At 38.8% G+C, this 24,004-nt stretch overlaps 1 long non-coding RNA gene across 1 annotated transcript in view; it reads right to left on the bottom strand.

Annotated features, from left to right (window-relative positions):
- The window catches only part of LOC123614631 (uncharacterized), a 432,359-nt gene that overhangs the window by 384,293 nt on the left and 24,062 nt on the right, over positions 1 to 24,004 (bottom strand). The gene's annotated exons all lie outside the window — the stretch shown is intronic.

Here is a 24,004-nt window from a genome sequence, read left to right as displayed (position 1 = left end):
GCTTCGGCCTCAGACAGGGATAAGATGGATGGTCAGCGATAGGGCTGTGCCAGAAACTAGTAGCATGGATGATTTGTCTTGGAAGAGCTTGTCAAAAACAGTAATTCTTGTTTACGTGCAATTTTTACAGTACTTTCCTTGAAAAACATGAAGGTTCGCCACACAATACCTCACGTTCTTCCAGGGAACAATGATAAGAAATAGCTTTAGGGCTCCAACAAGGTTGGCGAGGATGAGAGTCATCAGAGGACAACAAGGACACTGGGCGGCAGAGGGAGACTTGCATGGAAACAATAAACTCGGATGTGTCGGGGCATAAGGAGGAAGAGAAGTCAGTCTAGTGGTACCGATCTTTCCTCTCATTTCAGAAAGGGCCTGGCTATTTCCAGATTCTCCCCTCCAACCTTCTTTCTGTCACCTTTCCTTTTATATCTCAAATTATAAGTGTCTGGAGGGTGGGGAATCACCTATCTGACTACAGAAACTCAGTAAACTCTTGTCCCGTGAGTGATTGAAATCTGTGTAATCTTTGACGTGCTTAAGTACCTACATCTACAACTCTACATTTTCTTGCTCCCTAAATGTCATAATTATCATGTTTTACAAGTTAGCATGGCTAAGTCTCATTGTCTTTTTTTTCCTGGGAGTGTAAACAATGAAACAATGTGGTCACGAGTCTTTTCAACTTGTGCAGAGCGGGAGGCTGTAGAACCAAGTTCTGTGCTGCTAATGGTCTCAGTGCCCTTGGGCTCAATATTTAACCCTTCTTCACATCACTACAAAGTAACCTGATTAAAGTTTGAGAGGGAATATATGATCTTATGCCGCTTTCAATCAAAAGATTCTGCTAAGCCCTTTGCAGTATTTGGTGGACAACTTTTTTAACTGTGAAATTTGCATAAAACTATACATAAGATTACTTTTTGGAAAGCATTCCGGCCCAGAATCTAAAATGAAAACAAATGCTACAGGCAAGGTGGCATGGTATATCAAGAGAGTCACTGAACAGGGAGTTAAGACATCAGAGTTCTGGTTATGTCTCAGCTTTAAATTGTCATGGGAATTGGACATATTATTCACATCTTCTGGCCCTTTTTTCCCCCGTAAGTAGGTTGAAAGCGTTAGTATAGGATAACCTCAAAAGGTTCTTCATAGCCCTAAAACTGAAAAAAGTCCAGTGGTAATTTAATATGGGGCCAGATTTACACAATACACATATATTATGCTCCTGAATATAAAAGCATAGAATGTGTGCTATTTATAATGAACTGCTACAAAAATGATTTAATTTCATAAACTGGGCAAAGAGATGCTTTATGAAGTAACTTCACTACTAAGGAAGAAAATGAAAATGAATTTGGATCTGAAGAAATAAATGAGGAAGGAAAAGATTTTGGTGACTTTCCAAAACTATACTTAAGCCAAAGTGTTCAGGGAAAATTTAGCAATATTTACTTAAGATAAAAATTACAGGATTTAAACAAGTTGTTCTAATTTTAATATCGAATAGAGGCTTTAAATGGAAATTAGTACATTTACTCCCACAAGATGAAGAAATCAAAAAAAAATTTAATTTCAAGCAAAACAGTGGTAAGTAACTTACAGAAGTATTTTAGTTATCTATGACGAAGAAATTGGTAAGCATAATACATATATTAGAACTATTTCTTATAAAGCAATCTGAAAAGATAACATGTTTGATTTCACAAAAAACAAACCATATAGACATTTCTATAATATGCTTAGTAAAATATACATTAAATAGTGCTCTTGAATTGCCCTGAAAATCTAATCAACCTTCATGTAACACTGAATCCATGAGAAATGTTTTAGTTTCTAAATAAAACAGAACTGAAAGTGAATTATCTGCTTATGGGCCATTGTTAAGTTGAGAACAGTAAATATCAGAGAACAGTAGTATCCTATAAATCCACAGAAAGACTCTATCTAGGGCATTAAAAACTCCCCAACCTTGTGTAGCCAATCTGGCATGCCCCCCTCTGCCTACAGGCACACCAGGTACCATGTAAAACAGGACAGTCTACACTTCCATTTTATTCACTATTTTAGCTCTAAATCTCTCAGATCCCTTTCTTGCAGGTGAGTCCATACTATCCTCTAACATCTGTCTGCTAAACTTGCTACTCATCTGCATCCTTTGCCCACCTGCTGACTCTGTCACTTACCACCACCTTCCTAGCTTCAACCTTGCTCTTTCTCCACAACACTGCTCTCTTTATATGATTCCTCTGGCCACCCTGAACGAGCACCCCAAGACCGCCTGCTCCAGTGCACACCACAGACGGGGACACCCTTAGCTCTGCCCAGCCCATCAGGGGAAAACAAGACCAACATTTTTATAATATTCTAAGAGGAAGTGTTAATTAACTGGTCAAAATCACATAATGCTGAAAAATGCCTTATCACTGCCTGATTATTTTAAAAATTGACTGAGGATAGAGAAATAAAAGCATATTCATTTGACAGAATCAGAAATAAATTTCATTTGGTCAATGAATAATTATTAAGCACCTATTATATATCAAGCACTGTGTCAAGTACTGGGATCCAATGGTAAACAAGATATATTCCATGACCATGGCTATTATAAAATCTAGCAGAGATGAACTTTTGACAAGTTTATGGAAGATGAAGGTTATAAAATAGAGGTGCAAATACTACACAAATGTATAAAAAAGAAAGCCTAGTTTATTCTGAGATGTCAAAGAAATCTGGAAGTCAGGGAAATGTCCGTGTAAAATATTCCTTCTAAACCCTCAACTTACAAATAAAGGTATTTTGAGCTGGGAAGAGGAAATGAACAGCTTGCTCCACGAATGAAAGCCTAAATGAGGAGCAGCTAACTCTATATACTTCTCTCCCCATCTCCCAACCCACTCTCTAAGTGGAACTCTCCAAAACAGGTAACAGGTTAAGAAGACTGCATTCTAGAGACAGGTGCTCAATAGGCAAGCAATCAAAACTGTTATGGTAAATGAGTATTTGTTAGCATTTCATTCAACTCCATGAAAATATTATAAGTGAAAGTAGGCAGCATGAGGTGAAACAAATGTTATCATACACTGGCAACGCAAGTATCCCTTTCGGAAATTTAAATTCAGCCCAGCTGATATTTTATGTTCTTTAAGAAGCCTTTGTCAAGCCACAGGGAGTCCTCAGAAGTCCTGGCACGTTGGACTGTCTGCACCACTCCTACAGCACTGATGCTTATTATGTGCACTGCCATTTTTTCATGTGCACATTGTTTTAAGCTTGAGTACAGCAGAAACTACATATCAAAGCATTGTGCATAACCTTCAGTACTGAATAGTAATCAATGAATCATATGTATGGTAGGTGGAAATCTAAGATGGCTTCCAAGATTCTCACCCCTGGTATGCACACCATGTGTTATTCCTTCACTTTGATTTTGGACAAGACCTTTGCATATGATGGAAGAAGGGAGTGTCTATAGATAATTGAGAAACCTTAAGCCATTGACTTTGAATCAATCAAAAGAAAGACTATATTCGATGTGCCTGACTTTATCAGATTAGCTCTTTAAGAGAGACTGGAAACTTCAGAGATTCTCCTGCTGAGTTTGAAGGAGCCACTGCAAATTCTACAGCTACAAGGAAACAAATTCTGCCAAAAATCATGAGCTTGGAAGAGCACTTTTAACCTCAGATGAGATAGCTATTCCAAACAACACCTTAACTGCAGCTTGTGGCACTCTGAGCAGGGGACCAAGCAAAGCTGTGCCCACACTGCTGAGTCACTAAAAACTGTGAGGTAATAAATGGGTGTTGTGTTAAGCCACTAAGTTTCTGGTAAATTGGTTTGCAGCAATAGAAAACTAATGTAATAGCTGTGTACACTTGTGCAAGATGGTCTGGAAAGAGGGGAGCTGGTTTCTCCTGGCACACAGTGACAAATAGCATATTCATCAGCTTGGCCTGCCATAACAAAATACACAAACTCAGTGGCTTAAACAACAGAAATGTATTTTCTCACTGTCCTGGAGGCTGGAAGTCCAAGATTACGGTTCCAGCAGGTAGGTTTCTGGTGAGGCCTTTGTCCTCAGCTGGTAAATGGTTACCTTCTCTCTATGTCCTCATGTGTTCTTTCTTTTGCAAATAAGAGGGAGAGACAGAGAGATCCCATGTGCTACGGTGCTTCTTCCTCTTCTTATGAAGAAATGAGTCCTATCAGAATAGGGTCCCATCTTTATGACTCCATCTAATCTTAGTTACCTCTTTAGAGGCCCCATCTCTAAATATAGTCATGGGGGTTAGGGCTCCAACATATGAATTTGGGGGGAACACAGTTCAATCCGTAACAAATACGTAACGCAAATAGATGGCAGAGGCATGGATGGGTGATGGTGGAAAACGAAGAAAAGGGAAGCAACCTGGAAAATCGATGAAGGAATAATTGCCAGGGCCTGATGCTTACTTGGATACAGATGATGATGGAACAGCCCAAGCTGAGGCAAAGTATTCAGTTTGCAGGAGATTCACCAAAAGGGGTGCAGCTGACAAAAAAGAGAAATCACCATTCCATAGAGGACCAGTATCCTGTTTGGATTATTAGGAAAAGAAGGATAGAAACAGGGCAAGGAATTTTGTTGAAATTAAGGAATCAGCAAGTCACACAAACAGTTGTTTCCACCAGACAACGAGAAATAGAGGCTAAAAAAGGAAATAAGAAGTTCACGTTTTAGCCAAAAGAATCACTGAAATGTAAATAGTTACAGAATTGTTACAATTAAGATTGAAATTAGTGAAAAATTTAGGATTTTTTTCTATTTTTAAAAGTAAATTTTTTGTTTCCTAACGATTAGCTCATTTTATTTTGTTTGATCCAGTTGAGTGTGGAAATGTGATCAAATACAATTTTACTAAAACTTGAAACATTTCATATAGCAGTTCTAAAGTATAAGACAGAAACCTCATGAGGCTGTGATTACAGAGTTTTGTGCTAATAAAAAAGTGTACAAACTCTAAGTCTCCACCAGAGATCTGTGATGCCCATTACTTATGAGCAATTCTGAAGTCAATAGGATAATCTAGAGCAGTGGTTCCCAAATCTGGTTGCATAGCAGCATCACTGAGGGGTATTCACTAAAATGCAGATTAACAGGGTTCACTCCTAGTCAGGTCTTGGAGCCGAACTTGGATACTTCTAAGTTTAAATTGTCCTCAGACAAATCTGATGCATGGCTATAGTATTGGTCTGCAATAGGCTAGCAAGATACTTCTTGTGGTGACCTTGTGCTTTATTCCTCTGTCATCATGATCATTTAAGTAATTCCTACTAGACACTGGAATTAGCCTCATTCAACAAAGGAGGAAACTAAGGTTTAAAAGAAGTGGCCTTTCCCATTTACTGGTCTACATGGTGGAGCACAATCCAAGACTGTCCAACATGCCCTTTTCTCTACACTAAGCTCCCTTCCAGTGTCTGAGAAATCCTGCATCTCATTCAGAAATTTCTAAATGTATCCAAGAAATTCCAATAAATATTTTCTTAGTATCTACATACTCATGTGCACTGTATAAAACAATGAGAAAGCGTAGCAGTCCTAGCAAAGTAAAACAGTGAGAAAGAGGCAGAAGGCGGGGCCACTGCTTTCCAGTAGGCTGGCATGCAAAACCGGACAGCTTCCAAGATTGAAAGCATGAGGGAAGAATGGGTTATCCTGAGTGTCAGGAGCCTGCAGAACGTGTGTCCTGAGGAGTCCTCTCTGAAGAAGAGAGTCAGTTCCCTGTAAGCAGCTCCCAGTGGCGGCTCCTGGTCCTCTGTCTTGCTCTTGTTTGACCTGCATTCAAATCTGTTGCAAATGCATTGTCACCATCCCTCCTGCCACCTTTCAGCTCTCATTCCTGGTAGGAGTAACCACTGACTACAGGCAGGGGCTGTGTTCTAACTGTGCCACCTACTGATCTCGCCTCTGTAAATTCATGCTTAATCACCTGCTTCTCAGCGAAATGCTGAATCGTTCAAATAAACATTGCTGGGAGAGCTCAGATCAACAATTTAGGCCTGTGAAAGGGAGTGAGTGAGGAGGCCAGCCTTCTGGCTCCAGCTGGACTATTACTGTACCTGATCATCTGCTGCTTTCCCACACACTCTCATCCTGATTCCTAGAGGGGTTAGGTCCCTCCTCTTTGGAAATTCATTTCTCCAAGTTCCAGAAGCTGATAGTCCAAGATCAAGGTGTTGGCAGTGTTGGTTCCTTCTGAGGCTTCTCTCCTTGGCTTGTAGGTGGTCATCTTCTCCCTGTGTCTTCACATCATCTTCCCTTGGTGTCTGCCAGTGTTCTAATCTCTGCTCCTTATAGGGACACTAGTCCTATTGGTTTAGGGCCCACCATATGACCTCATGTTACACTAATTATTTCTTTAAAGGCCCTATCTCCAAATACAGGCCTTATTTCACATTCTGAGATGCTGGAGGTTAGGACTTCAACATATGAATGGAACGGAGTACATAAATCAGCATAGCATCCAGAGAAATGAGCACTTTCGTCCTGTTAGACTAAGTTTTTCTGTTCATGAGTAATCTCAGAATTCTAAGTGGAGAGAATCATCTCCCTGAGGTATATCATCCCTTCAGAAGAGGTAAATGCTCTCATATAATTGATGGAGCCTGGAAGGACAGGCCCTGAAGAAGGCAGAGACAGACTGATGAAGCTTAATAGAGCTTATGCTTCAGAGCCTGCCATTATGACTTCTGGGACCCTTAGAGTGTTCTGGCAGCAAAGGGAAAGGAAGGCCACAGTCAGGAAGCATTTCTAGACGAGCATTTCTGATGAACTGGCAAGGAGATTTCAGAAAAAGACATCTGGATCTCCAAGGCTCCAGTAATTGGTTGTGATTTTGTTTCATGTCCTTAATAAATATTTACCTTTACACCTAATTTTATATTAAAATGTCTTTTTTCTGTTAAGCTTCAGACTCCCAAAAAACTAGAGCTGCCCCTGTGGGAGCAGATTTGAAACAAACAAAATTCTTTCTCACAGCTTAGACACTGAAATGTCTGGAAATCTAGGATGAAGTTCCTGAGTTGGAGCGTTCAATCACCTAAAGAGAAGCAGAAGAGAGTTGGGAAGTGAACAAGCAAAATGTACTTGTCTCTGGAGTTTCGCGAGACTGACACAGAGCTGATGGAACTCGCACACTGGTACCATCTACTCTTGGTGAAACTTAGCTATCTTTGAAGTATTCAGGGGAGGAGGGTAGAGCTCAAGTGGTAGAGCGCAAGCCTAGCGTGCACGAGGAACTGGGTTTAATCCCCAGTACCTCCTCTAAAAATAAACAAACCTAATTACCTGCCCCCACTGCCAAAATAAAATAAATAATACAATTATAAATAAATTGAATATTTAAAAAATATTAAGTTCTGACCTGCTATCCATGCTAAAAAAATTCCATTGTAGAGAGAAAAAAAAATATTTCTCTGGCAAATAGTTAAAAAGCCTATATGTACTGATTGAAAAATCATCTTTAATAGGAACTAAGAGACTCCTTTTCCCAGCAACCTAATTCGCAAACCATGCCTTTGTAATCAGATCCATGTGGCACTAAGGACCACACAATTCATGTTTACCAGAGTTTATGTGTCCTTTACCAACTAATAACCCCAGCTACACAGCTACAATCTGTACGACGCCAACTGCCAGGCTTAAAGGCCCTAAACTGCAAGATCTATGCAGAGAAAGCCATAACCCCTTATGCAAATGTTAGTGGTACTCAAAATCTCATTTTCCTCGTGTTATTTTCAGCTCTAAATCCCAGTCCCTCTAAACATGGCTAAATTATTGCTGGCCAATGAGCTTATATTTGGAGTTTATACATAATAAACATGAGTCGAGTTTAGGACTAGCTGAGAATTAGACACAGCTAATGTATGACTTAAAGTGACTAGATCAGAGGATGTGAATTAGATAAATTAGATAAAGTGACTAGATCAGAGGATGTGAATTAGATGAATAGCCACAGTGAACTTTCTAATATTTCCTCCAAACTTCAATTTACCCTAAAGCAGAGTGGACAGTTGGAGGTGTACCCAGCTGGTAATTACCCCCTGGTAATCTGACCACATAGCAAAGAGAAGACCAGGGGGACCCTCGATGTGAATGGCCATATCTGAGAGCAACTGAATTTAGGAGCCGAACCAAACTGCCTGCCTCCAAACTCACCCATTAGATAAGTCTTGCCTATCCCTGTGGAAAGGACTGAGTAGACTAGAGGGCAAAAATCTCCAGATGTCCCTCTGGCCAGAACACTGAAACATAAAGCGCAGGGAGTGTGGGTTTCCATCCAACAGCACTGGCAACAAATAGCTCAAGTCTCAAAACTGTTTTGATCCTTAGATCAAGTAAAGGCATTTCCAAAAATATATCCAAAGAAAACAATCAGTGAAACAAACAAGCAGTTATGTACCAATATCCTCATTTTAATATTAGAGCAGGAAAAACAAAAATCAAGACAATAAGGAGAAAGAATAGCATGTCATTATTACAATGTTTTCTAAATTCTTTCTAAATGAAATAAAAAGACATTCATGTTGTTAATGGTGAATTTTTAAAAGGCAACATAATTGTATTACAACAAAATCTCGAAATGTTGTTTTGAAGTGTTTCCACAAAAATGTAAAATAGATTAAAAAACATCACAGGTATATTTTTTCTTATTATGTATTTTCTAAATGTTCTACAAGGAACATATATTACTTATACAATCAGGATAAGATTGTTTGTTTTAATCTTCCCGGCATATCCAATCCATGATTTCCTATGTACGCTAATTTCATAAAACTAAAAGGAATTTTATATTTGAGTATTACTCTTCTCATGACTTAAACAAAAACAAACCTAAATCTGTATAGCACATTACCATATAGAGAACAAAAGAAAATTCAAATCTGAATAGATACCCCCATTATTTCCACAGTGTAAAACAGAAAATACATATTTTATCCTACTGCTGTAATTTACCTGAAAAGTGGGGACAGACATCTAATATACCTATTGATTTTAGTGAAGCTAATCGATGATGAAATAAATTCATTTCTGTGAACAACAGCAATAGCATCTTTTAATTATTCATGACAAGGGTTGCTAGATAAAATACAGCATGTTCAATAAAATTTGAATTCATGATAAGTAATGTTTATTATAACTATGTCCTTTGCAATATTTGAGAGGGTCCATGCAACATTTAGAATATACTTACACTAATAAATTATTTATTGTTTATCCAAAATACCTATTTAATTGGCCACCCTGACTTTTTATTTGCTCCTCTGGCAACACCATTCATGATACCATTTCAGAAAGCCACATTCTCTGCTCTGAATATTTATTACTCTAGCTCCAGCAGGGGCTAGAACAACTGAATTAACCAGAAAACAGTTCATCAAGCTAAAACTAGAGTTTTCTAATTCACAAGGAAACACTCTCGGGGAGGACACTTGAAGAGATTCCAAGCTTGTAAAACTTGTGTATGCCACACTATAATTGCCTTTGCAGACCTCTCTCTCCCTGTCCCTGTTGAACAATCCCAGATAAAATAAGAACAGCAGGGAATCCAAGCGCCCTCGTTTCCAAACTAATTCTAAATTAAATATGTGGGAGCCCAGCAACCCTCCCCTGACACTGCCGGCATGGAACCACACCACTGCACCATGCGACAGCGCGGGAGGAGGGGGCTGCACCAGCTGTGGTCCCTCGCTGAAGCACAGAAAGCGGGAAGCCAGGGATCGCCAATGGAATACCTGTTACCACTGGAAGAAACAAGGAAGATGTCTGGCCTCTTTCTTCTTATTCCAAAGACACTATCCCACGTTGTGATCACAGTAAACTGAAGGCTGACCAAGGATAAGAAGGGCACTCGGACCACTGATGAATTACTACCCTATGGCTGTTATTCTATCGTTCTATGAACAGTAAATAAAGATACAGACCAAAGGATGCAGGAATTAAACCCTCTGCTTCACAAATAGGTGAGGACTCACCCTCCAGAAGACTTTGGTAGCCAGGTGGCTCTCTGGATCCTTTATGAAGTGCCAAATTCAAACCTCAAAAGATACCTACTCATTGTTTGGTAAAGTTGTTTAAAATGAAGATCAGCAACAATACTGAAGTCTGAGAACCAGATCAGCAGGAATAGGAAGGAATCCAGCAGAGGGCCTCAAAAGATAACATGTTCATTGTCTGACCTTTTAACCAGAAGACCCACCATGCCAACAGGGACTTACAAGGGCAGATCCTAGTTCCTCCCCTGATAACCTCCCCTCCCTTCAATTCTCCAAGACATGCCCCAGCCCCGCAAGGAGGTTTTATAGCCTAGTAGAAAAAGTCACAAGTAGATAATTTCAGGGTTAACTCCTGCTGTTCAATCACAAATATGGTCCTAGGACTCAAGCTGATGAATCAGATGTTAATCACCCTTAAATTATACATTTATTCACCCTGCAACTGTCCTGTTCACCTGTCACTATCCTGCACACACAAAGTGAGGATAAGCACCATCGTCCAACAGTTTGAAATCTATACTATTAGTCCAGTGGAATCTATACTATTAGCCCAATGCTGATTGGATGCAAACCGAGAAACAGAAATCATGTTTTCTGTATTCTAATTTTTGCAACTTAAACATCATTTGCTTTCAAAATTAATCAAGTATTTGTTTTGCATCTTGCTGAAAAGCCAACGTTATTCTGGTGTGTAGTTAGCAGATTTTCTTTTAGCCCCATCCTTTGCAATACTATAAACTTTGGTAATGAAGAACTTGCCTTAAGAGCATGTGGGAATGCTGCTTCTAGTCTTCTTTACTCAGTCTAGTTTCTCAGCTGCATTTTTCTTACCTATCTATGCTGATTGTCTCCACAGGTCCTGTGGCTGGAAGTTTCCATTCAGCCAGCACTACGGTATACACAAAGAAACAGAGACCTGAAAGAAACGACTCCTATCCTTTAGGAATAAGTTCTATTCTTTTTTCTTTTTAATAATGATACTGGCAATGAAAAGCATTTGAAAATCTTCCAAAAATTGAAATGTACTGTCCCTATCAACAAAATACTTCTGATAACTGTTTGCAAAACAAGCTGCAGTGAGAACCTAAAAGTCTAGGCTCTCCATTGACACAGGCATCCACCAGTTTTGTCCTTCCTCACTGAATCCATGGGAGTGTAGGAGGGGAGGGGTTTTTAAATCACCTTGGCTATCACTCTGTCTTGTGAGAGGACAGCATCTAAACTAAGATGATTTTATCAGGCTACTTTCCCTTCACAGAAATGAAAGCTGGGTTAATCATCTCCTGGGCATCTTCATCAGGAGAGGGAAACTCTACTGCTGTGCCTCAAAAAGGACCACCTCCCTCCTTTGGTATGGCGTTGGGGTGGCGAGTGGTCAAGAGGCAGAAAGTCTGGTTGTGTCCCAGGGCTTCTATGTGCTAGAAGTACATAAGGAACATTACATAAGGCCCGGTGTCAGTGTCAGCGTCCTCATCTACAACATAGGAATGAAACCCTGCCGGCCTCCTAGACCTATGAGAGGAAATGAATGAGCTCATGTGAGCAAAAAAATTCTGCAGACTGCAACCCTGATAAAAGCAAGTTCATAGCCTGCGAGCTCTAGCTACAGAGGAGAATCAGTCTCTAGAGACTCCCCTCAAAGCAGAGGCAGAAATTGTGATTTGAAAATATGCTTTTATTTTAATATAAATGTTTTAATCGATGCATATCTGCATCAAACACATATGTTACTCTGGGAAAAAAAATAGCATGCTGGTATTTTCAGTTTGTTTATTTTAGACCACTTATAGAATAGAATGGTTTCTCTCTCCATAAAAGCCTTTCCTGATCAATAATGTGTTTAACCTCAACGTTAAGGAGGTATTTAAATTAACACATGATTCTCAAGTTCTTTCTTCCCAGGGCAGTTCCGCAGAGTAACTTGCTGAATACTGTTTTTGTCTGGGCCAAATCAACTCGCGATGCCAGAAACACATTACTGCAAAGTCGCATTATAAGACAGTGCCATCATGACAAAATGGTGAAAACCAGAGCAGTTTTTATTAATAACAGCAGAACATAATTTCATGGGTTTTAATTTACCATTTTTATATTTTACCATGACATTATCCAGATATAAATTGTTATGGTGAGAAGCTATGCACTAGGGACAAAAAAAAAGTTAGAACTCTGCTTTTAAAAAAAGACCGTGCATATATCAGTGAAGGACGCACTAATAAAGATTGGTCTGGAACATTTCTCTGTATGACGATTGACTTATCAGCAATAGTTACTGCAGCAGAGTTGGAAATTACATAATTGCCAGAAACCGTAGATATTTGACTTGGCAAGAACCCTAGGTTTATCTGATTTATTTTTGTAAGAATTGGGCCCCGTGGATATTTAGAAATGTTTAATGAAAGAACAGTAGAATATAAATGAAACAAGCAAAAATCCTCTTTTCAAAGGCTGCATTTAACTCCATCGTCACTGTTGTGATAACACAAATAAACCAAAGACAAACCTTTGGTGGCGGCGTTGGGGGAAGCACTACTCCAAATTAAAACATTATGAGCTACTAACATCTGGACATTTTCTCCCTTTTCATAATCATTCTCATCCATTCTCTGCCCCCTGTTTATCAGCGGGCACTGCGTAATGTGACACGGAGACTTGGAACACACGCACGGTGAAGAGGAACACAAAACACACAGGGCTATATTCATGTACGGGCAAGTTCTGACCTCTGTCTGCACTCAGTGGGGAGGCCATCCATTGTCAAGAAAAACAAAGCTAAAGGAAGACAGAGACAGAGAGAGAGAAACACAGAGAGAAAAAGTACAGTGTTTTACTAACCAAAGGCTCTGTTCTGCCTTTGGATGTCCGATGCCTGGAACAATGCTTGTTACAAAGCTGATTCTCAGTAAGTGTTTTGTTGTTGAATTGTAGCAAATGAGAAAGATGGACTGATTAAGAAAAATAATAAAACAAAACAAAACAAAACAAAACAAAATAAAATAAAATAAAATAAAGCAGTTAGATACAGTGAGACTGACTGCAAAGACCTGGTTTCTATTCCTGGTTGTATCATCAACTTGCTATGTGACCTTAGGTAAGCCCTTTCTTCTTTCTAGACCTTGGTTTCCTCACCTATAAAACGAGTCCATTTCTCTTGATGGTATCTGAAACATCATCTACACCGTTAACGTAGACTTTTTAAAAGCCTATTGTCCCAACAGAAGTGTCACACTTGCTCCCCAATACAACACACTGCTCGTATTCACCACTATATTTACTTGATAAGTTCATCTATTTTGATGATGCCCCTCAACAGAATTTCATACATTACCTAAGTTTTCTGTTGTATTTCCTCTTGATGTTCCTACCTGGTATAGCTCCGACAGCATCTAAACTATGGCAGGCAGTCACACAGCAAGAAAAAAAAAAATGTTTTGAAATAAGACCAACCAGAGTTTAGATTTTTGGTTCCATCATTTTCTCAGAAAGTGACTCAGCTCCCATCAGACTTGTATCTGCAAAGTGAGATGCCTATTTCCTTCATCACTGAGTTGTAAGGTTGAAATAAGATAAACACACAGAGTAGTCACCTGGCACCTAGCAGTTTCTCAGTTTTTTTTTGTTTGTTTGTTTGTTTGTTTTGTTTTGTTTTTTGTTTTTTTTGCTTATAATCCATCTGTGGCCTTGCAGATCCTTTTTTAGAAATGGATGTATCTTCCATCTCTCCTATGCCAGTTTCACATGGAGAGATCAGGCCTGGAAGTGAATGGGTTAAAGAGATCCTAGAGAAAGGGAAATCCACTCATTTCAGAAGTTAATAACCCAGCTTCCATTCTTTCAGAAACATTTATTGAGGCCTGTGATGAAATAGGATGGTTTATGCATCAGAGCACAAAGTATAACTGAGCATCGAGGAGCATCTAAATCTGGTAAAAGTTGCCACTAACTCGGTAGTTTCAAAACTCTCTTGCCTGCATAGGTAAAGAGGAATACAGCGCTTGGGGAAATGCCCAACTCTCCCCCTTGAGGCTGTTTTTTTAAAGCAGGGTAAAAATTTAATTAAAAACTGACTTTTTCCACAGGAAAACAAGTTCATGGTTTTTTTTCTCATCACTACAAAAATGTTTATGCACAAGTACTTCACATGTCCACAAGATCTTTATATATTCAAAGTCAATATGGGAAGCTAAGAAGGTTCTCACATTAGAATATTACTCAGATTTAATAGTGAATAACTGTTATTAGAACAAGTATCTTCAATGATCCAGTAGCTAAATGACCAGCAAAATTAGCAGAATTCTAATCTAATGCTTACTATAAACATAGTAAGTGTTGACCCTGTTTTTCAAATACTTTTCTCAATTAAAATGACCTAAGTTCTTTTCTGGATCTTTTGCATTTTATCTTTCATCATCTCTTGAGTTGTAAATATGGTTGTAATGTCAAACATTTAAAATTTGGTCTGAGAACTATGTGTACGTAAGAAATTGAGGCAAGAAACATTGAAGGCAGGGCAACAAGGAAAAAGGTTCAATTTGTTTTTAAAAAACTATTGCATAGTGTTATAGGTTAGCAATTCCAAAACTACCCAATGTTTACACTAAAGCTAAGAAATAAGTATGTTGAGGGAAGCCAGAATAAGGGAGTTATAAATATAGAAAAAGAATAAAATGAACCCTGTAGAATTGTATTGCAATTGGAGATACCAGTATAAATTTGTGGTATTTAATACTGTAGACAGGTAGGTAGATAAATAGATATGAAAATAAACATAGACATGTCCATGTGTGTGTATCTATTACAAAGCTCCGTCCACTGGAAGAATCTAGAAGCTACAACATACTAGAAGCAACAAGCCACTTAATGCCTATATGTTGGTTTCTAAATACTACTGTCCACTAAAATGAAACAGAGCTCTAGAGAAATAGCTGATTCCATGGATGGAAGAGATAAAGTGCAAGATAAGTCTAGAGAATTTTGTTATTCCAGAAAGTAAGAAAATACTGAGAGAATCATGGGGATATATCAAAGACACATAGGAAGGGCTCCTACTGGTCAAATCTGGCACAATTTGAGCATCTAAATAAATAATGATAGTAATGAATGACACCCATTGAATTAAATAGAAATCTATGAAATATGAAAAATAATAGTCTTATAGAAAAGCATAAATGTGTCAGAAGAAAACAAACTTTATTAAAGTTTCTTAGTTTGATGTTTCTTTTTGTCTTTGTTTCCCTTGCCTTTAAAGTCATATCCATAAAAACATTGCTAAGACCAAAATCAAATTACTGCCTATGTTTTTTTCTAGGAATTTTATGGTTTCAGGTCTTACATTTAAGTCTTTAACCCATTTTGAGTTAATTTTTGTGTATGGTGTAAAATAGTGGTCTAGTTTCATTCTTTCGCATGTGACTATCTTGTTTTCTCAACAGCATTTATTGAAGAGACTATCCTTTCTCCACTGTATGTTCTTTGCTCCTTTGTCATAGATTTATTATCCATATATGTGTGGGTTTATTACTGGGCTCTCAATGCCGTTCCATTGATCTGTGTGTCTGGTTTTGTGCCAGTAATATACTGTTTTGATTACTATAGCTTTATGGTATAGTTTGAAATCAGGGAACATGATACGTCCAGCTGTGTTCTTCTTTTCTTTTGATTGTTTTGGCTATTCAGGATCATTTGTGGTTCCATAAAAATTTTAGAATTCTTTGTTCTAGCTCTGTGAAATATGCCATTGTAATTTTGATAGGGACCGCACTGAATCTGTAGATTGCTTTGGGTAGTATGGCCATTTTAATAATATTAATTCTTCCAATCCATGAATCTGAAATGTCTTTCCATTTATTTGTATCTTCAATTTCTTTCATCTGTGTCTTATAGTTTTCAAAGTACAAGTATTTCATCTCCTTGGTTAAATTTAATCCTTGGTATTTTATTCAGTTTAGTCCAATTGTAAATGGGATTGTTTTCTTCATCTCTCCTTCTGATAGTTCATTATTACTGTATAGAAACAATACTGGTTTCTGTATATTGATATTGTATCCTATGGCTTTACTGAATTCATTTATTAGTTCTAACAGTTTTTTGGTGGAGTTTTTAGGATTCTCTGTCTATATAATTGTGCCATCTGCAAATAGTGACAGTTTTGCTTTTTCCTTTCCAATTTGGATGCCTTTTATTTCTTTTTCTCGCCTAACTGCTGTGGCTAGGACTTGCAATTCTACACTGAATTAAAATAGTAATAAGAGGCATTCTTGTCTTGCTCCTGATCTTAAAGGGAACTCTTTCAGCTTTTCACTGTTGTGTATCATCTAGTTAAAGGTTTCTCTTTCCAGAGAAAGAAGAAGAAAGAAACAGAAAAATTACAAAAAAAAAAAAAAATCTAGAAAACAATGAACAAAACAGCAACACGTACACACATGTCAATAGTTTATTTAAATGTAAAAGGATGAAATTTGCCAATCAAAATACACAGAGTGGCTAAATTGATAGAATAATTTAAAAAAACCCAAGACTCATCTATATGCTGCTTACAAGTAACTCACTTCAGAAGAAAAGAAACACACAGACTGAAAGTAAAGGGATGGAAAAAGATATTCCATGCAAATGGAAATTAAAATAAAGCTGGAGCAGCTATACTCCAGCACATTATACTTGAGTATAATGGAGTGACAGTATACTCTAGTATAATACAAGTCTTGCTCTGAATCAGTTTACAGTGTACTAGAAACAATACAAACACATGAAGCAACTTGCATTGGTAGGGATTTTTTTTTATTGGTCACAATGGTGATCCAAAATGAGAAGTAACCAACTCCAGTTGAGGAATTCAGTTAATCTAGTTCAGAGAGTTCCTATCAGAAGTGATGAGGGTGGGAACTAGGCAATGATGGTGATGAGGGTACAGTTTCAAGAGATGTTATGAAGTTGATTCTGAAGAACTTAGTGCCCAAATGAATGACAGGATGGTAGAGCTAGGCTTTGCATGACTCTCATGTTCCTGCTCAGGTGACAGGGCTCACTAGGATGAGAGACACAGGACAGGGAAAAGATTCTGAAAGGAGAACTTTGGACTTGTCAAGTTTTAGGTGTCTGTGGGTCATCAGGCAGCACCGATGCCTATGTTTACTTAGATGAGTTTCCATAGAGCTATTAAGTAGACTAATTAATTGCTGAGAACATTTTGGCTAAAATCTGGAAAAACTCAAATAGGTACAGTCTCATTCAAGCCCAGGATTAACAGCAATAGTATTAGGAATCTAATTTTACAGTAACAGGAAGTACCTCTTCAATCTTCATCTCTCTTCTGACATAAGAAGTCTTTCCAATTGGAGACACAATGTCTTATACTCTTTTTTTTTCTTTTAGTAATCCAGGAGACATTTGCTTCAAATACTGCATGAGGCACTGGAGATGCAGAGATGAATAATTCATAGGCCCTGTCCCCCAAGGTTGTCACAGACTAATGGAAAGGAAAAATACAAGAGCAAGAAAGTATAAATCAGTGTGCTTGGTGCTTAGGATAGAGGTTGCACAGGGTGGTGTGGAAGGGACTACCATGCAACAGTGGACATATGATGGGCAGACATGGCTGGTTTTGAAGGATATTAAGGTCAAACCAAAAGATGCTAATGAGTAACAGGATGTGACAGGGAGGCAGATGCAGAGATCTAAAATAAATTCAGGATTTTACCTGAGCTACTGGGAGGATGGTGCAACTCACAGAAATAGGAGCACAGGAGTAGAAGTAAGCTTTGTTATTTTACTGGGGAGGAGAAAGTGAAGAGCCAAAGGAACTAATCAGAAAAGTAAGAAAAGGCTGTCAATCTTGCATGGAAACCAATTTGGCCCATATGCATCCCCCAAAATACAGAATCCAAACTGGACTCGATTTGGGACTTCACTTTGAGCTGTGCTGCACTGAGGGACATTTATTGCTGACCTACATTTTGCAACAATATTGGGGGGAGAACCACTAGAAACAAGCTGCTTGCTCCTCAAATAGCAAACACATATATTTTCTCACCACCAACGGGGCTGTTGCCAGGAAATCACACAGACCCCAAATAAAAAACAGGCCAAAGGAAAACAAAGAGAAAAGACTCCTGGTCTCCTGCTCGTGGGGCACTGAAGTTCAGGGCAAGGCCCTCCCTAGGTGGTCACAGGGTCCAGATAAAATCCTCCCCAGAGTCCCTGACATTTGTTTTTGCAGGTGAATCGGGAGGCAGGGGACCTGGGACGAGGATGGTTGCTGAGTGCCTGCTCTGTGCCAGGCATTGTGCTTCAGCCTTCACATTTCTTGTTTCCTTTCTCTCTATGAGGTCGGGATTATTATCATTCCTATCTTACAAATGAAGACACAGGCTGTGAGGTTAAGCAACTTGCAGAGACCCGTAGGAAGTGGCAGCACTGACGCTCAAAGCCAAGCGTGCAGACCGTGAACCCACCACTGTTCTCCGCAACAGGCTGTCTGTCCGAGGAGGTAGACATGCTGCCTGGGAGCTCCTGCTGCCTGGAAGTGAAGCCACCGCTGCCACCAGGATGCTGGGTGGCACTGCAGGGGCAGTGCGATGAGCATGTATATGTGTAGGTGTCTCAATTCTCTTTCTTTTTTGTTTTTTACTTTCTTTTTAAAGCTACCTAATAAAGAAAGCCCCTGAGTCTTCACAGCCCCTCTCAGATCACGGGCTCTCCGAGCAAGCTGATAAATGCCTCCAGGTCCCAGGCCAGGAGGTATTTCCCTGCTTTGTTCTACTGAAGACTTGGCTCTGCAAAGCGGAAGCATCACAGCATCATACAGAACCAGACAGCTTAAAGACAGCCTCTGCGAAACCCAGGACACGTCCTCCTTCACACACCGGAGTTCCAGGTGCAGCCGCTTACGCGCCTTGAACATGAGCGTACATATTTAAGTCCTACTTAGTGCTCGCTCATCTGGCCGGCGTGCAACAGGAAACTGAATAATCTTTTTTTTTTCTTTGGATGAGGCATAGCAAGCTGATTAATGATGTGAGGGAGAGCAGGCTAAGGAGGGGAGTTCTACAAATGTTTCTTTTAGGAGAGCCATAGCAGGCGTGGGGAAAGAAAGGTGCACATTGTAAGGGGGTGGCGGGCTGTGTTTGGCTAATTAGGGTTTGGTTAATGCTGGTGAGTGTCGAACATTCCTGCTAATGGCTATTACTAATGGGAGAAATGGGATCATTTGTTAACTTTACTTATGAAAGTAAGTGTTGAAGGCAGGATGAAGAAAAAAAAGGTGACCATGGACCATTTTGGCTATGCCAAATGAGTAGTGGAAAAAACTCCTCATGATTTTCTTAAAAAGATCAAGACCCCGATTTCACACCGGCAGCAAGCTCCCTTGCCTTTATGAGAAAGTGGTCACCAATCTCTACTTAGCCTGCCCGATTTTTAAGCTCTTTGGCCAACTTCCAACTGACCTTTTCTCCCTATTCAAACATGCATATTTTTTTTAAATGGAAGTTGTCTTGGAGGTATGTGTTATTAAGAACTTTCTGTGAACTGTGCTATGTGCTTTTACTTGCATGATTTCATTCAAGTTTTATGACAAAATTGTGAGACGTATATAAACATTTAATTCCTATTTTACAGATGAGAAGATTGAAGCTCAGAGCCTTAATGTACACAGCAATTAAGTGACACTTTTATTTTTGAAGGCCTTATAGTTTAAAGAGCATCTTTAACTTTACAACTCCCCCGAGGATAACTTCTAAAAAATATTTTCTAAGGTACAAGTGTTTTAAATTCTTTTTTATTCTTCCTCAATCCATCAAACATACGCATCACACTGTGCCACAGAGAGAGTTCTCTCGCTCCCTAAATCCATGGTGTCTCCTGAGTCATGTGGATAATCAAGATGGACTGACTGAATTAAGATGAACTTCAAAAACAACTTATGCTTCACTGGTGCATTCTGAACAGCATACTCTCCTCTCTGGATGAGGTTCCCAGAACTTGTACTTTGCAGCCGTGACCTATGTAAGCAGAACACTGACAACTGCCATCGGGGCAGAGCCTGGTGTATGTACACTGGCCTCCAGTCAATATTTTGGACAAGGAATTTCCACATATTAACTTTTGGCAAGAGCACTGTGCTTATGTACCGTCAACTGGGTTGACATGAGAAGCCACCCCTTTATCATGCTCTGAGACTTGCAGAGACACATTCTCACTGGATAGGGCTCATGTTTAGAAACTATGAAGACTTGTCTGATCTAATTACTTAGACTATTCAATTAACTGCATAAGGTTTCAGACTGACCTACTGTTAAGCTGGGGATAGAAGAATGGGCCACTGGAGAAGCTCTCTGAAGAGGAGGTATGATTAAACAGACAATCATTGTAAATTTTAGAGGGAGGTAGGATTGAGTTAGAAACTTGAGTCTACCAATTGCCAATTTTGTGACTTTGGACAAGTTGCTTCGCTCAGTTTGGTCCTTAAAAAGTAGTAAATCGTATAAAATATGTAAGGTGTCCTATGATAAAAATCATTAGTTCTCATTGTCTGTATTTTTTCACTCGTAAAGATTTCAAACTATCCCTATGACAGCAGCATTTCAAAAGGGGAAAAGCAGTCACTGCAAGCCTTTGAGGGTCTAGGCTCTAGGGATTCATATATTACTTCCCCAGCATTATGTCAGATAAAGCAAGTCACAGGCAGGCCTGGATTCCAAGGGGTGGGAAATAGACTCCACTTGCTGATGAGAATGGCTGCAAAATACTGTATATGACTCAGTTGGCCACAGAACCAGGAACTCTGGGCCAAGCACATTACAAGCAATATACATATATCCTTCCAATTTTGTTTAAAAAAAAAAAAACCTCTCAATCTAGATATCATAATGCCCATTATATAGAGATGAAAAACAAGACTCAGAGATGTTAACAGACTTGCCAAGATTAACCAAGTGGCTAGTACCAGGGCTGATCTTTAAATGCAGGTTTATTTGACTCCAAAACTAACATTGGTATCTCAGATGTATATTTTGAAGGCCAATCATGACAGATGCCCCTGCTTCTTCAGAAAGGACCTAAGAAGGGCATATCACTCTGTCCTCATGTCTATTTTTAGGACTATTCCAAGTAACACATTGTTGAGTGCATAAATGCCTTATTTAGTTGTCAAGGTGCTCCCAGGTCTGTTTCACGCCTGTCTCAATAATCACAGACTATCAGAGGGCTGTAGGGATATGTCTACCACTCCACCAAAAATACCCAAACACATGAATCCAAGGGAATTAAGAACAAGCTTAGACACCTCCCCAACTGTTGATTTTCCCAGCCTATATTCTCAAAAAATAGGAAATGTATTTAAATCAAGTGCCCAAAGGAGCCCCAGCTAGCCCGTTTTCCTTGAGGTAGACGATAGTGGTCAACAATTTGCAAGCCTGGGTTTTATTCATTTAGTGCTCTGTTTTGAAAACTCACTAAGGTGAAGTCAGTTAAACGAGTGAAGTCAGCAGAATTCTAAGATGCCTTCTTCCTACTCACCCCTGCAAAAGACCCGCACCTTTAAATAATACCCTCCGCTGCGAATACTTTCATCACTTTCACAAATGAGTATGTTATCATATATGGCAAAAGGGCTTTTGTAGCTATAATTAAGTTTACTCATCCGTTGACCCTGGGTTAATTTAAAAAGAGAGTTTTCCAGTGGGCATAACCTAATCATGTGATTTCTTTAAAAACAAAGCATTTCCTCTGTCTGTTAACAGAAGAGAAAGACAGAGAGATTCAAAACACAAGAGGAATTCAATACAAGGGAGGTTCTCCATTAATGAGACAGGGGGCCCTGGGGCAAAGATCTGAGAATGGCCTCTAGAAGCTGAGAGTAAACCTTGGCTAACATCCAGCAACCTGGTCCTAGTCCTACAATCACAAGAAACTGAATTCTGCCAACAATATGAATGGGCTTAGAAGCAGATTCTTCCCCAGAGCTTCCAGAAAAGGGCCCCTCCTGGCTTATACCTTGGTTCCAGCCTTAGGATACCCCGCGCAGAAACCCACTTAGACTTCTAGCCTGAGGAACTATGAGATAATAGATGTTTTTGAAGTTCCTAAATGTGTGGTGATTTGTTACACAGCAGCCAATTCAAGTGGCAGATGGAGGCAATAAGAAAATCTCAGTCTTTCTTTTTCCACAACCCATTCTGTTGTCTCAGAAAAGGTACAACTGTGTTGACTAATATCAGGGCCCAATATGCCCCAAGCTCTCCATTCTGTGACATGGAGAATGTCCATTACTAATTGTATTATATTTTCTAAGATAGTCTTGATCGGAAATATCATTATACCATGTGTTCTCATTTTCAGTCTGACAGTCCAGTTATGCCATAATAACATGCGTGGTTGGTAAGGCACTCCTTATAGCATCACAGCAGTGCTTTTTGCAAAATTCACGTTCATAATTCACTAAAAAAAGATAATAAACACTTATCTATTATTGCTATACACCTTATACTACCTACCATCCTTACAGCCTTTCTGACAGGTAGATGTTACTATTCCAATTTTGAGGGCAACAAAACTGAAATTTGATGAAGTGATGAAACTATATTGACTAACAGAGGTAGGATTTGGGTGCATGAGGTAATATTTATTGACATGACAAACACTAAGCAGGAAGCTGGTTTGCTGGGCTGAAATCAAGAGTTCCAATTTGGATATGTCAATTTGTAGATTCTATTAATCATCCAACTCTATTTTGAATGTACTAATCATTGTGGAAAGAAAGATTTTTGTATTCAGGAACTTGTACTTTAAAGAAAGGAGATACTCAAGAAAATAGGATTTATAATAGCAAACACTTGGAGATCCCCTAAATATTCAATAGTGGGGAAATACTTATGCAAATTGTAGTGCATCCCCTCTAGAACATTTTGGCATCAATAAATTTATGATTACTCAAATCAAGTAATAGCATGGAAAATATTTATGTTAATATTATTTGGGAAAATCAGGATACTGAATTTTGTGTACATATATATGTATATACACATACATATAATATAACTCTAACAATATTTTACAAAGGAGGAAAGGTTAAACTTTAAACAAATGGATAAAAAATTTCAGAGGAATAAAATTCTAATTATGACTGTCAGGATAGTGAGTTCACAGATGTCTCTTTTTATCTAACTCTCTAATTTTCACAAATTTTCATTATCTCAGAACCTATCTGCATATCTATATAAACACTTTAAAATATTAATAAATACTATTGACATTTAGACATACTAGTAACTTGTGTACCTTTAGACTCAGAGAAGAAAAATCTATGAAGTCAGAAGAGCATTTCTACACACAACATTTCTACAGATCAGGGTGGAGCAAGGTGGCCGTGTGAAGAAAAAGATTCTTTGGGGTCTTCCCATGGCACTGGTGTCTAGTTGTATTCCTTATAGCAATAGTGATAGTTGTATTACTATTTGTATCACTCTGTTAGGAAAAACTCCTGGCTAAACTGGAGTGTACTAGTGCCTCCAGAAATTCTGAATAATATCACAATCATTGAAGAAAATAAGAAACAGTAGAAGGATGGCCAAGTGGGAACCATGTCCCACAAGTCACTCTGCAGTATCTGCTAAGACTGCAGACTTTAGGATACGGGAAGAATCACTGTGCTGATATTCGACTGGTTATACATGTACATGAACAGTAGCAAAATTATAAATAAAAGTAATAGCTAACATTTGTTAACCACTTATGAATGCCAATCACTGTCTTAAATACTTTATAATATTTCAACCATCACAGCTACCATTTGATGTTAATACCATCATTATCTCCATTTTATGAATGAGGAAATTGAGATTTAGGACAATTAAACAACTTGCCAGGGATCACAGTGTGATATGGGGGAGGGGGTCTTAAAGGATTCAAACCTAGGCCATCTAACCTAGAGCCTATATATTTAACTAGCTAGAAGATCCCTTGGATA

The sequence above is a fragment of the Camelus bactrianus genome, chromosome 15, assembly GCF_048773025.1.
Source record: "Camelus bactrianus isolate YW-2024 breed Bactrian camel chromosome 15, ASM4877302v1, whole genome shotgun sequence".
Classification (NCBI taxonomy): Eukaryota; Metazoa; Chordata; class Mammalia; order Artiodactyla; family Camelidae; genus Camelus; species Camelus bactrianus.
Note: the sequence above shows the minus strand (reverse complement) of the source record. Positions and strands in the feature narration are given on the sequence as shown.